At 37.1% G+C, this 12859-nt stretch overlaps 1 protein-coding gene across 5 annotated transcripts in view; it reads right to left on the minus strand.

The window, feature by feature from the left end:
* The window catches only part of LOC113232538 (C-terminal-binding protein), an 88671-nt gene extending 76228 nt beyond the window's left edge, over positions 1–12443 (minus strand). For 2 of the 5 annotated variants that reach the window (XM_026467298.1, XM_026467297.1), the window contains exon 1: positions 12197–12442. The gene's annotated coding sequence lies outside the window, so the exon portion shown is untranslated. Of the gene's footprint in view, positions 1–11676; positions 12006–12196 lie in introns of those variants that run through there. The other 3 variants (XM_026467303.1, XM_026467302.1, XM_026467299.1) reach the window with 3 other exon arrangements.
* Between the last annotated feature and the right edge of the window lie 416 nt (positions 12444–12859).

Raw genomic sequence — 12859 nt, forward strand, 5'->3', positions numbered from 1 at the left:
TGTAGCCGGTTCCCAGACCGCCAGGTGGCTTGTCAATGTCAATTAGAATAAAAAAGAGAATTAATTAAACCAAACTTGTTGGCACAAGGATTTTGCAGGATTGACTATAAAACATTATATTAACAATCGGGGACAACATGTAATTATCACACGGAGAAATGTAGATATGTAATTACAAGTAACACGACATTTTTTGTATCATATCTGCAGAATAACCGCGTAGGAGCGATGCCGCACGGGCGTTGCGTTTCGCCACGCTACGTTTTCAACGCATCGAGTGCCACACGAGCGGTGCGATGTCGCAGCGTAACACCGCTTACTCACACCTCTTCTCGCTTCATCCTTTGAACAATGTGCATACAATGCGATGTCGCAACGCACCAGCAGCACCCGTGAGACATGTAGTTTTAATTTATGAGGAGCTCAACGCAGCGTCACCGCTCAGGCGTCGCGACAGACGTCGACGCAATGCATCGTGTGGCATCGCTCTAAGGCGAAAGCTAGTGGGCATTGGTATTCTGTTTTCGGCTCGGTATTTCATGTAATCAAAAATCCAGTGCACAAATATCGCAATGTAAAATTGCTCTATCAAAAGTTCGTTTTACAAGGACGAATCAAATAAAAAAACTGAAATTAACGGGCCATTTGTCATCAAAACTGTTATTTTTCAGTGACGTATAAAAACTGAATTGGTTTATTCCTCGAATCGATTTGGCGTTATTTATCGAAATCTCGTTTCGATTAAATACGAATTGAGAATTCCACGTTAATTACAGGACGACGGGGAAGGGTACAATTTTTATGTTACAAATGCCGATGTGCCACCATGTAACCGGTTGTCAGCATTAAGCTTTGTAAGCAAGGGACCGAATAAAAAAGGGCACGGAATTTATTCTGCCTGCGTAAATGATAACTCGATCGCTGTTTTTTTTTTTTGAGGTAAGCAATATAAAAGTAAAGAGGGCTACGTCACATTTCTCTATTTTAAAGTAACCGTGTTTGATATCGAGAACAAACAGTTGCAACATTAATTTAGATTGCGATATAAAAACTCAAAATCAGTAAAATGTTAGTTATAAATTGGACACAAATCTGTAGCAAATAAAATGCAAGCCAGCGTATACATACAGGGTGGGCCAAGAATTCGTTAACATTTGAAAAAGTCGTATAAAAAAAACCATTTGGCATATATTAAAATAATGTTTATTTACAAGAAAGTAAATTAATTGTAATTTATTTTCTAAAAATAATATCATCTAAATGACCACCGTTTCGCCTTTTGCACTCTTCTAAGCGAGTACCGAAATTTTCGAATACTCGTCGGCAAAGTAACCGCGAGATCGCCGACATTTCTTTGCTGATTTTTTCTTTTAATTCACGTAGTGTCTTTGATTTATGAATGTAGACACGACTATTTAAATAACCTTATAAAAAGAAGTCTGCTGGGGATAGATCTGGACTTCTAGGTGGCCATGGGATGTCGGCTCGTCTGGAAATCAGCTTTTCCGGTAACATTTCTTTGACCACCGGCAGGGACTCGTTAGATATGTGACAAGTGGCCCCGTCTTGCTGAAACCATGTGTTACGATTGTAGCCAGCAAATTCCAGTAGCATCGGTGCCAAGAACTCCCGTAACATTTTCACATACTCAGCAAAATTAACAGTAACCGAACGGCCGCGAGAATCTTCGAAAAAGTAGGGTCCAATGATTCCTTTTGCTGAAATTGCAGCCCATACCAGTTACCTTAGGAGAATAAAGCGGCCTCTCATGTTTAGCTTTGGGGTTTTCACTGCTCCAATACCTGCAATTCTGTATGTTTACATGTCCGTTGAGGTGGAAATGGGCTTCATCGGAAAATAAGATGTTGTTAAAATTACTGAATCGATTTAACATTGTTTCGGCATACGACTTACGCAAATTTAAATCATTAGGTTTTAGTTCCTGCACTATCTGGATCTTATATGGACGTAATTTCAAATTAAGTTTCAAAATACGGCGTAATGAAAGATGTCCGGGATATCCTAATTCAGCCGAACGTTTGCGCGTCGATAAATCTGGATTACGTCGAACAGAAGCCGAAACTTGCTGCAAGTTCTCTTCGCTCCGAGAAGTCCGTGGGCCGCCGGTTTGTTTCACATTAAGTGTAGATCCCGTCTCTTCGAACTTCTTCACCCAGTTCCTTATTAAAGGAGCACTCGGACACTGACTTAAGTCATGTAAATCGTATTCAACGCGAAATAAGCGTCTCACAGTAATGAGCGAACTGTTGTTTAAATAAAATTGTTTCACACAAAAAGCGCGCTGTGGGCCCGTGAAGCGATCCATTGCGACTAAATTTCCGAGAAACAAACTAGTGGCAAGACCCCTCCCCGCACCCCGCGCGGCTTGTACTTGCGTGAGGTATAAGATTTAAATGTTAACGAATTCTTGGCCCACCCTGTATATAGTAGTACCTTCGAGCTCACCTAAAAACCGCCAGTTTCGTTAATCGCAAACGAACAAAAATAAATTTTGTGCGAAGTTCGGAAAACAATTCTGAAGTGGAAACAGTTTCTGCTGAGTCAACGATCGGCGAATCGACGGAGAAATGTCGACGACGGCTCCCTTAGATAACATTGAGCTGGCGAGGCAATACGTAAGCTGAATCAGGAATCATCTTACTACTCTGTTTGTTCCCAGCTTACGTAAGTGCTATTTTCTTATATAGCAACGCGAGATATCGTATGTAATTTATTTCTTGAATCTGTATAACAATCATTTGTAACCGTGAATAGAGATACACGTACGACAATGGAAGTTTAAAAACTTCAAAAATGTACAGTTACATCAAGTAATGCACTAATGAATAACAGGAATGAGTTACCCAACACGCGTCAAGTAAGAGGAACTTAAAACGCAGTGTTACATGTTTAAAGATAATTTTTATATCAGTTACTAAGTGACGGGACGAACAAGTCGTGCGCCTGGTGGTAAACGACATGCCTGTTCACAACAGTTGCAGTGCCACTCAAGAGTTTTAAATTACAAACATATGTGCACACCGCAACTGCGCCCGATACCCTGCGACATAAGTTAACAAGTCTCATGTGCCTGAAATTTCACCAGCACTCCTATACTATACGAAACCAGAACGCAGTAATGCTCACATTACTACTACTAAACAAATTAATATATTATTAACAAACGCCGTAGAACTGCTTTTTAACTATTGAAAAATAATTAAGAAATTTATTATGAATCACGCTTATTAAGTAGGAACATTCGGTTTCTCGATAAATGCAAATATTATTGTGCAAACCGATAAGTAACAAAAAAAACCGTTTGATAAAATGGAACTTATTATTACGGAGTGTTATCGCTACAACTATGTTATCTATACATACATTTTTTTATTCGGTCAGCTGATAACCTAGCGACATTGTTTGGTTTGACAAGTTCATAGTATCTGTATAGCTTTACGATAGAGTAAACAAAAATGAACTTTGTTCGTATCGAAATGCAATAATTCAGTTAATTGTAATAACTTTACAGTGCAGCAGCAGCGAATTCCCCAAATTGAGGGGAATTTCAACTCGATGGGGCACTTTGTGGGATTGACGCTATGTGGGGAAAATGCGGGGATTCTAACATTTTACCTTTTTTTTAAAAATCTATCGATAGCTATTGCATCGCTACCTTCATGGTTACTGATAAAAACACTACTTATTTATTTATCTAAGAGCGATATCAATATTTTTTTCCACATCGCACATATCCCTTATACATTTACATAGAATTATAAATTATTCGGTAGGATTTGAATGAAGGAAACGAAGACAGAAAATTTTGATGACATTACAAGTGTGGGTAACACCTGTAACATTAGTAACACCTCAAATGAAGATTAAATTTTTGTTATAATTATCATGGTAATTGATTTTAATTATATTCACACGCTGTGAGTGTGTGAATAAATATATATTCTCAAAACAAAAGTTAGTGTCTTATTTTATTTCAGTTATTCCACTTTACGTTTTATAATAAAAAACCAAATTTAGAAAAAAAAACCCGGGCGCTGTGTTTTTTTTTTCATGTTTTTTTCAAAAATGTGGTTTTTTTTTCAAGTTACAACACTAAGCCTAACACGCAATGTACATAAAAATAGCGGTCGGGGACGGCGGCAACTTTGTGCGGACTAAGTAATTGCCTTTTAGAGTTTGTCGCCAGTCGAAAACGACTTCCGAACCGAGTCATCCCTTTCATTATTATTTTACAATGGCGTCGTTTTCAAATACTCCTCAGGTGGCTTCTTATAACGAAAGTGTAAACTGATATACGTTTGCAAAAGTTTTCCCGTTTATATCGTGTCTTTAATGCTTACTAGTATTATTCAATTAATTATAGTTAGATTAATATTAAGTTCCTGGATATACATTCTTTACGAGGTGCGATAATAATGTGTAAAATAAAAGTACTTAATCAGACACCATCCCAAGTAAAAATATCCGATAACTACGTAAACAAGAGCGTCGCGAAACAATAGAACTAATCTGAAACAATGGCACAGCATAAATCGTCCCTAGACCTTTATAAAGCTATAAAAGCCTATATAAGCCTCGCACGCGCGTCCTGTCGCTGACATAGCACTTTAGGCAAAAACAACAGCCTTTTGTATATTAGGCATGAGTTAAGCTTACGCAGACACTATAGACATTGGATCTCCTGCGAAAGGCAAGAGAAATAAGGACAAAGTTCACTGGGATCAGTCATATGACATGCCATTAGACGCATATTTAAGATCACTTTGAGTTGAATTCACACGTTGTTAACAGCGTAATTTTATCGTTAAGCCACTTAAGTATTCCTTTGAGGCGCCGTCAAACCAGCGACATTTGTCTACCATCACTGAGACGCGATAAAGTCGCGTTAATATCCATTTCTATACAATAGGTAGTACAATAGGTGGCTACATCGAGCAACTACCTCCTCTCGCGCTCGCCTCACACCGCCCACTCGCCACTTACGTGACTCAGCAACGAGCTTTAGATCAAATTCGACGTCGCTACTTTACGCAGACTTGTTTTTCGATGTAACGCCTTTTTTGTCGATAAAACATTTGGTAATGGCGCTATTGATAATGTTAAAGGTGAGTTCGGAATAAATTATGGACGCGCAGCGGGAAAAGTTCTTTTATTTCCTATAATAAAAGTTCAGAAAAGACGCCACGGAATCTTAAGAACGGGAAAAGTTTGTGAAATTGTTCGGTACTATTCGAGAGTTTTGCAAGGTTAAATTATCGACTTTACTAAAAGAGCAAATGAATTGAGCACAAACTGCACGAACTTTTGGAAATAAAAACGTTGCCGTATCTCGAAACTGAAACCACATTTTAAGACACTTAAGAATAATTATGCAAGTTTGGAAATTGGAACGAAACTGAAGATTGAAAAACGATGATAAAAGAAACGGAAAGGTGAGCAACATCGATCGGAAAAATGGTCGCGCCGCCGTTTTCCGATACAAGCGGAATCCAATTAGCCGACTCATCTCGCAGGCTTTCATTAACTGCCCGAATAAGCGGAAACCGTAAAAAAACCGTGGAAACAAGCTCCGCGAAAACAGCTTACACAAGACGCCATTAAATAACATTTTAATGATCGGCCTGCGGTTTAAAGCCGTGGTTTTAATTGCGTTAAATGTACGATAAAAGTCGTAAAACTCCGGAATGAAAATTGTTGCCATGTGGGATGAGCAAAGGGCTTACTGGTAACCACCATGTCGATCTTTAATTCCTTTTTAATTACATTTCTTCTAGTTATGACTTAATGCAATAAAAATGTGCATAAAATAAGCTGATGGTTACCTAATCCAATAAACACAGCCAATATTCTGATTAGCACGCGTTACGTTTCGTTTATAGTGCACCATTTCGGAAGTCTCAACGTATTTTTTCAAACAATTAAAAGAGGTAATGAATTGCAGATGCAACACAATTGGAATATGAAATAGAGTCACAAATTCGCCTATTATGTGTCGAGAGTAAACAATGGGATTGCACAAATGGACAATTCGCGTGTACGAATCGCAGTGGGAACGCTATTCTATAGCGCTACCTCTACATCGGTAGATACCAATCATAGTGACCTAAAGGTATATGTAGAAGATTTAAATATGACTCTAGATGCGAGCATATTTTTAGTTTCGTCTATTATTCGCTGCACTGAAAACAAAATCCCCAAGATTCCACGTTGTCTAAAAGATTTGTGTATTTCTTTTCACGAATGAAACGTGTTCCAGACTCACGAATAAAACTCATTTAAATATACACTGTAATATTGGGAATGTGATTCCAAAAATGATCAAAGTCACATTCAAACTCTATAATACAAAAATAGTGAGTAACTCTGTAGTAGTACTTAGCATGTTATTTCTTTGCAAACATCCTACAGACATTTTATTATTTATTATTATACTGGACATAGTACAATTTGCAATTTTACGTAAAAAATTTACTTTGAAGCATTGTAAGATAAAGTACACAGAAGTAAAGTACAAGAAGGCAGTTAACGCCAAATACTCCTGTATTAATTCCTGTATTATTAAGGTCCTGTGTTATTAATTCTGCCCAGTCCGATCATTGCAAATTTAACTAAACCTCTTTGTATAAAATCCACCAGGTCTGGTTAACCTGGAGTTAACAAACCAAGTGCCTTATATAGTATGAAAACAGAGAAATCCTTGCATAAAGCATTCCGCGTACTTTCGACACGCAACGTATATTTTTAGATAACTCAGCTGCTCATTCGACCGCCCCCGCGATTTGAGATTGGAGCGACTCCGAAATACTGCTCTATTTTAATACCGTTGTATGTAAATATGTTAACAAACTTTCACTGTAATTAATGCATATTGCACCATACAGATAGCGGACCAATCGAAAAACAGCTGCACTAGCATCAACCAAATAAGCATGCTCTCCTAAACGCTATTTTGCAGATATATGACGATAATGCTAAGGAAGCTGCGAGGTAACTGAAAAACTAAATTATTGAAATATAATACTGAATACATTTTTAAAAAACAATTATTACTGATCACGTAGCGGAAAATTAAGTCGTTGTCTAATTGAAAGCAAAAAAAATGTTAATTAAAATTTTAATTTTGCTTTTCCTTTGGAACCAGAACGGAAAGCATTCTTGTAAGAAAACGGCGGCTAGATCGATTCATAACTTTACATTGAATTTAATTCAAATTCCAAAGCTCGAGAATGGCACGAGTTTTGAAATACTTTGTATAAACCGTACTCATCAGGTCTGTCCGATAAATGGACTCAAAAACACTCCGCAATGAAAAATATATACTTTAATGTAGTTATGGGGTATACAAACTATTTATCCACTAAATTTAATTGAATCCGTTAGACGTTTCGACGTGATTAAGTGTAACATATCCATTCAGTTTCTCATTTAAAATATTAGTAGGGTACACTGAATCGTAAATATGTGAAGATAAACTCGAGCAAGGTCGAACCATCTTTACGAAGGGAATGGAGGGGATGTGGGCTCCTCTGGGCGCAAATACGCGTCCCTCCCCGGTCGTTCGACTTGTCCTCTCTTTTGTGTCAAAATCACATTAGCCATTGTTCCCTATCGCTTTGTTGGCACTATGAAACCATTAAATTTCGCTGTGTTGAGACAATATTAGACGTCTCTCACGATTCTAGAAGAAACGAAAGTGACAAATATACGATAGTAACTCTTCTTCGATTGCCTTTTCTTGTACTTGTATGGAAACTTATATGTAAAAGTATTTGAGGAGACCAATAGAACGTTTTATTGGGTTTCATCGTATAACGACTTTTATTACTAAAGCGATAAAGATAAGCCTGTGTAGGATGATACTTCTCCCTAAGGTATTTACTGTTATGAAAGGATTTCCATGTAACGGAATTTTCATCTTTGATTAAAGTTTATAGTTAATTGAATTAATTTCTAAACTCTCCAAATAAACTTTCTAACACCTTACGACGACGGTTTTAGGTATTCTTTGTAAACTTCAAATTGTGGTCATCTCAATTAACGTTAGAAACGTTTGAGCGAAGCAAATTCCGTGACTCAAATAATCAATATGACATCATTTCGACAATAATACACAAAGCTGGTGGGTAATTACAATTTTAATAGGTCGGTCAGCATAGGGGGTACACCCACCACCCACAAGGGGTGATGGGGAACGAGGAAAACGTGGAGGGAGTAATAACGATGCGGGCGACAATAGAGCGGTACGTAACTCAAATTATATCGCTCTTGATAATGTTATTGAGCGACCGGACCAATGCGATTTTCGCATTAAACTCGCTATTGTAATATTTGGACGCAAATGGAATTCATTCAATAGTCGAATACCAGAATTAATTAAAATTTTGCGGTAAGCTCAAATGTAGTTTCATACGGAAGCAAATATGTATATCAGCCTATTGACAGATACACACGTGCATTGTTAAATAGGTTAATTATATAAAAACAATGAATCAGCTTGTAAAAACCTAGAAGGCACTACATTACGCGAGAAATTCTTCATTGCGTATTAACTACACAAAGATGTTCATTAAAAGTATGTGCTGAAAACTTGAAAAGCCCGACACAGAGGATGCTTAATTGAATAGCAAGCACAGTAATCTTCTTTTTTTAAATTGTATTGAGGATTTAAGGGTAGTATCATTCATTGCGATTACATATACATAATTAGAAGGAATAATAATACAGGTCCAGCGATGAGCATGTTTAAGACAAAAAAGGGTCTATTAGATGTGACGTATCCAGGGAAAACCCTCGGCGTGACAGACGAGCCAATTTGCGATTTAAGTGAACCGCCGCAAAAAGTTTTTTGACTCTGTCGCAATTTATGCGCATACATTACTTGTACAAGTGGCTTGACGATTATTAACGACAATTTCTTTCAATATGTTGAAGTCTTGAAATAATTACTTGACGTCTTATTATTTGTTTTGCAAAGTTATTAGTTCATAAAATTTTGTTTCTAGTGTGTGATTTCAATAACATTTATACGAAGAAATTCACTCCAACAATAATAAAATTCCATCAACTGGGTCCCCAAAAAGGTCATTTTAAATGTATAACGTCGAGGTTACATCACATGTTACACATTTTGTTACTTATTAAGCGCTAAGAGCAAATAGCGAAAATGTAGCGTGACAACACCAATTTACGATTTCTGTTCTAAATAAAGAAATCTAAAAGGTCTGTACCTGTGCGCGGTCAAAGAATAATAAAGAACAAGTTGCCGCTGATTGTAGGCGAGTATTTAAAAGGAACTCAATCGATAGCTGATCGGCGAGCGGCCGAGCCGGTTGCCTGTCCATGTGTGCGACTGTCTCGTATTAGTCGACACACACATACAGTAGTGTGAACGGATGTGGTCTCTGCACTGCACACACCGGCTATTTACCAAGAAATATCCAAGTTTTATGGATGTCATATTGACAAAAAAAAGAGTTGTAATTTTTATTCACTATTGCATGGAACAATGTGAGAAAACTCAGCAACGCTCTATTGAACGGCAGAAAACGTGTGATGTGTTAATTTTAATTTTAAATTGTTATCGTTACGAGCCGCAAAAACAATGTTTGTCTTAGAGATTGTTGAAATGAACAATGCCTTCACGAGCAATTTCTTCGTTTTGCGGATGTCTTACGCTGTTTCATATCATCCCCTCACACAGTGGTTGATAGTCATAAAAATTCTGGCGTTATTTTCCCGATTATAAGCCATTATTCCGAAGTTATATCCGAACGACATATCATATCATTATTAGTTATGAACTTTTGCAATGAAATTCAGTAACAAATGTGCCAACCCTAAAGCCAGAGATCGTGCGGCCGCATTCAGCTATACTTAGCCATAACTACAAGTATGCCTCTACACTACACTTACTCGAGATATCTCATCTTGACATCGCACGGTAGGTATGTACGCGATGGGTCGAGGCAAACCAACGCGCTCATCTTTGTTTATGATATACATAATAAAATCGATATGTGGTAATTGGTATGGGTGTTACAATAAAGACCTTGTTTTGGGTTATTAGCATCTATAAGCGTATATTATGTGAAAGGTTATGTACTATTAGAAATTAAGATAGTTTTTTGTTTACTACTGTTAACAGCAGACCTTTTATGCAAATATATATTCTTAAAAGACTTCAAACGTTATTATCGTGATTAAGAGTTTTAGAGGCTGCAATTAAATCAATGGGCATGGTTAAACAAAACCATTAATTCAGTCAAATATAATACATGTATAAATATGTAGTTATATAACAAATAGTTTTTGCTAACATTGGCTCCTTTACTTTACAGCTGCATGTGGCGAAATGTATTGTTAATGCAGCTGTTTGTTACTGTGCCAAATTTTGACTCGTTGCATTTTGACATTTATAGACATTTGCTTGTTACATATTATATGCTGTATACTAACTTTGTAAGTTAATGCATGCTCATGACATTTTACAGATAAATACAGTTTCTGCAGTAATTACTTGACCTAATCCGGATTAGAACTCACTTGTTCATAATGTGTAATTTAGTTCAACATGAATTAATGCAGTATGTTTTTAAATACATTCATTAGAGAACATCACAAATAACAGTTTGTATTCTAAAGTCTAGGTTGTCATGAGATGAACAAGTTTTGCGCATGTGGGTAAGTTACATGCCTGTCCATAACAGTTGCAGTGTAACTCAGAGCTTTAAATAGTAAAAATCTGAGAGTCACTACCACCGCAGTGCAGTCCCATGTGCCTGTAATTTCACTAGCACCCTTACCCTTCAAAACCGGAACACAGTAATGCATTACTGCTCGGCGGCAGAAATAGGTAAGGCGGCAATACTAGCCCTGGACAAACTCTTTCATCAGTAGCTCGACTGCTACTTCTTTTCAAATATGAAAAATGTCAATTCATATCCAAATTCAATTACTATTATAGCTGATAAATGAGTAACTGATCTTTGAATTCGACAAATTTTAAGAACTTAACTTGGATTAAAATAACTTCTACCTAACAAACATAACTCAAGTCACAAAAAAAACTTCATATAAACAAATTCATTTAAACTTCAAAAGCATTCCCATGCCCACAGTTAACAAAACCAAAATATTTAAATAATTAAACACAATAGTTTGCAATGAAATCCATTCAAACTTTACCCACCAACTTTTACCTTTACTTTACTTTTACTAAACCCAGTTTCAAGTTACTTTGATTGAGTACTCACTAATTTAACTTTACTGAAAGACATAGTGTTCTACATGTTTGTAATGTACAGTGAGAAGCAGGTTTGTTTATAGTTCTATAACACATAGAGATTATGTGAGAGATGTAGACAAAGAGTAAATATGTATATTGACAAGGGTAGTGGAAAATTCCATCGTGTTGTGAAGAAACATTTAAATGAATTGACAAACATAGTCTATTCGGCTTTGTGAAAACACTGCTGGTGGTGAAATCTATGCGAACTTCGTATATTTTGAAACTTAGAAGAGTAAATAAACAGATACAATGCAAGTTTCTTTAATACATTTAGATAGAGGAAAATCAATAGCAGTGAATGATGGCATCATTTAGAAACCATTTTCCCTGTGGTGTTAGCACATGGATTAACTGTTTGTAGGACATACCTTATATTTACGGTGTTGTTTGAAGACAAGGGTGTTCCCACAAAATCCAATCAATATGTACAGACACTAAGTACACCAATATCAATAATAATTCTAAAAACCAAACTACACTGTACTGATACATACAATACACAACTATCTACAATAAATATCGTCAAAGTAGGTCAAATCAGCGGGTGGCGTCCTTCTGTCAATCAGAAGTCACAAACACATGTAATAATTAAAATTCATCAAGTTTGGACTGTTCTAGAAAGTCAATTCACAACCAACACGGTAGTTGGGCGTCCGTAAAGTTGTGACGGTTGTGACGCGTCGGCGTCGCGAGAGGATAGTGTCGGTCGGCGAGCCACCTCCGCCGCGCCCGCCGCCACCGCCTGCCGCCAGGCCACGGCAACCATGACGCTTACCACTCTCATACTATTTACTCTGATATAACACTTAAAGCACCCACTAACACTTTCTTATCATCTCGGATCTGACACAAACTCGCATTTACTAACTATAAACTAAAGAAACTCACCGTAAAAACGCCGATTCTCACAACAAAGAGACACCCGCCACGCGCTCCAATTATAGGGCACACACAAATCACGAGAGCACAAGGAATTGAAGTAAATTTGTATCACTATACAGTCAATTCTGTTCACAGTCAGTACTCAAAGTCAATTACAAGAAAGTTTTATAGCTTTTCGTGGCAAAAACACTGAAACAAGAAAGTAATCCCCCAAACCACCGCCAGCGACGTACAAAATGGCGGATTTGCGTAACGAAAAGTGACGCGCGGACGCGCCGACAAACCGCATGGAATAAAAAACTGTCTATGGTTTTGAAGGATCAAAATATACAAGATTCTCGCTCATGCGTCTTGATCGATATTCGCAAGAGACTTTTCATTTCTCTTCGTTTGATTGATTTTCTCATAAATAAGTTTTCTGAACGCGAATTAGGTATATTGAATAATTAAAAAAAATTAAAACGAGTCTTAGGCTCGTATTCCAGAACTGTACTAAATGCTCAAGTCAGGATTTGAGCAGACTAGAGTATGATTTCAAGCACTGGAAATACGACCCTAACGGCAAGGACTTGAGTATGATTTCTAGTGTTTTGAATCATACTCAAGTCCTGACTTGAGCATTGAGTAGACTTCTAGAATACGAACCCTAGCCTTAGAGGATGGAAAAAA

The sequence above is a fragment of the Hyposmocoma kahamanoa genome, unplaced genomic scaffold (assembly GCF_003589595.1).
Source record: "Hyposmocoma kahamanoa isolate Upper Pololo Valley unplaced genomic scaffold, ASM358959v1 76, whole genome shotgun sequence".
Taxonomy (NCBI): Eukaryota; Metazoa; Arthropoda; class Insecta; order Lepidoptera; family Cosmopterigidae; genus Hyposmocoma; species Hyposmocoma kahamanoa.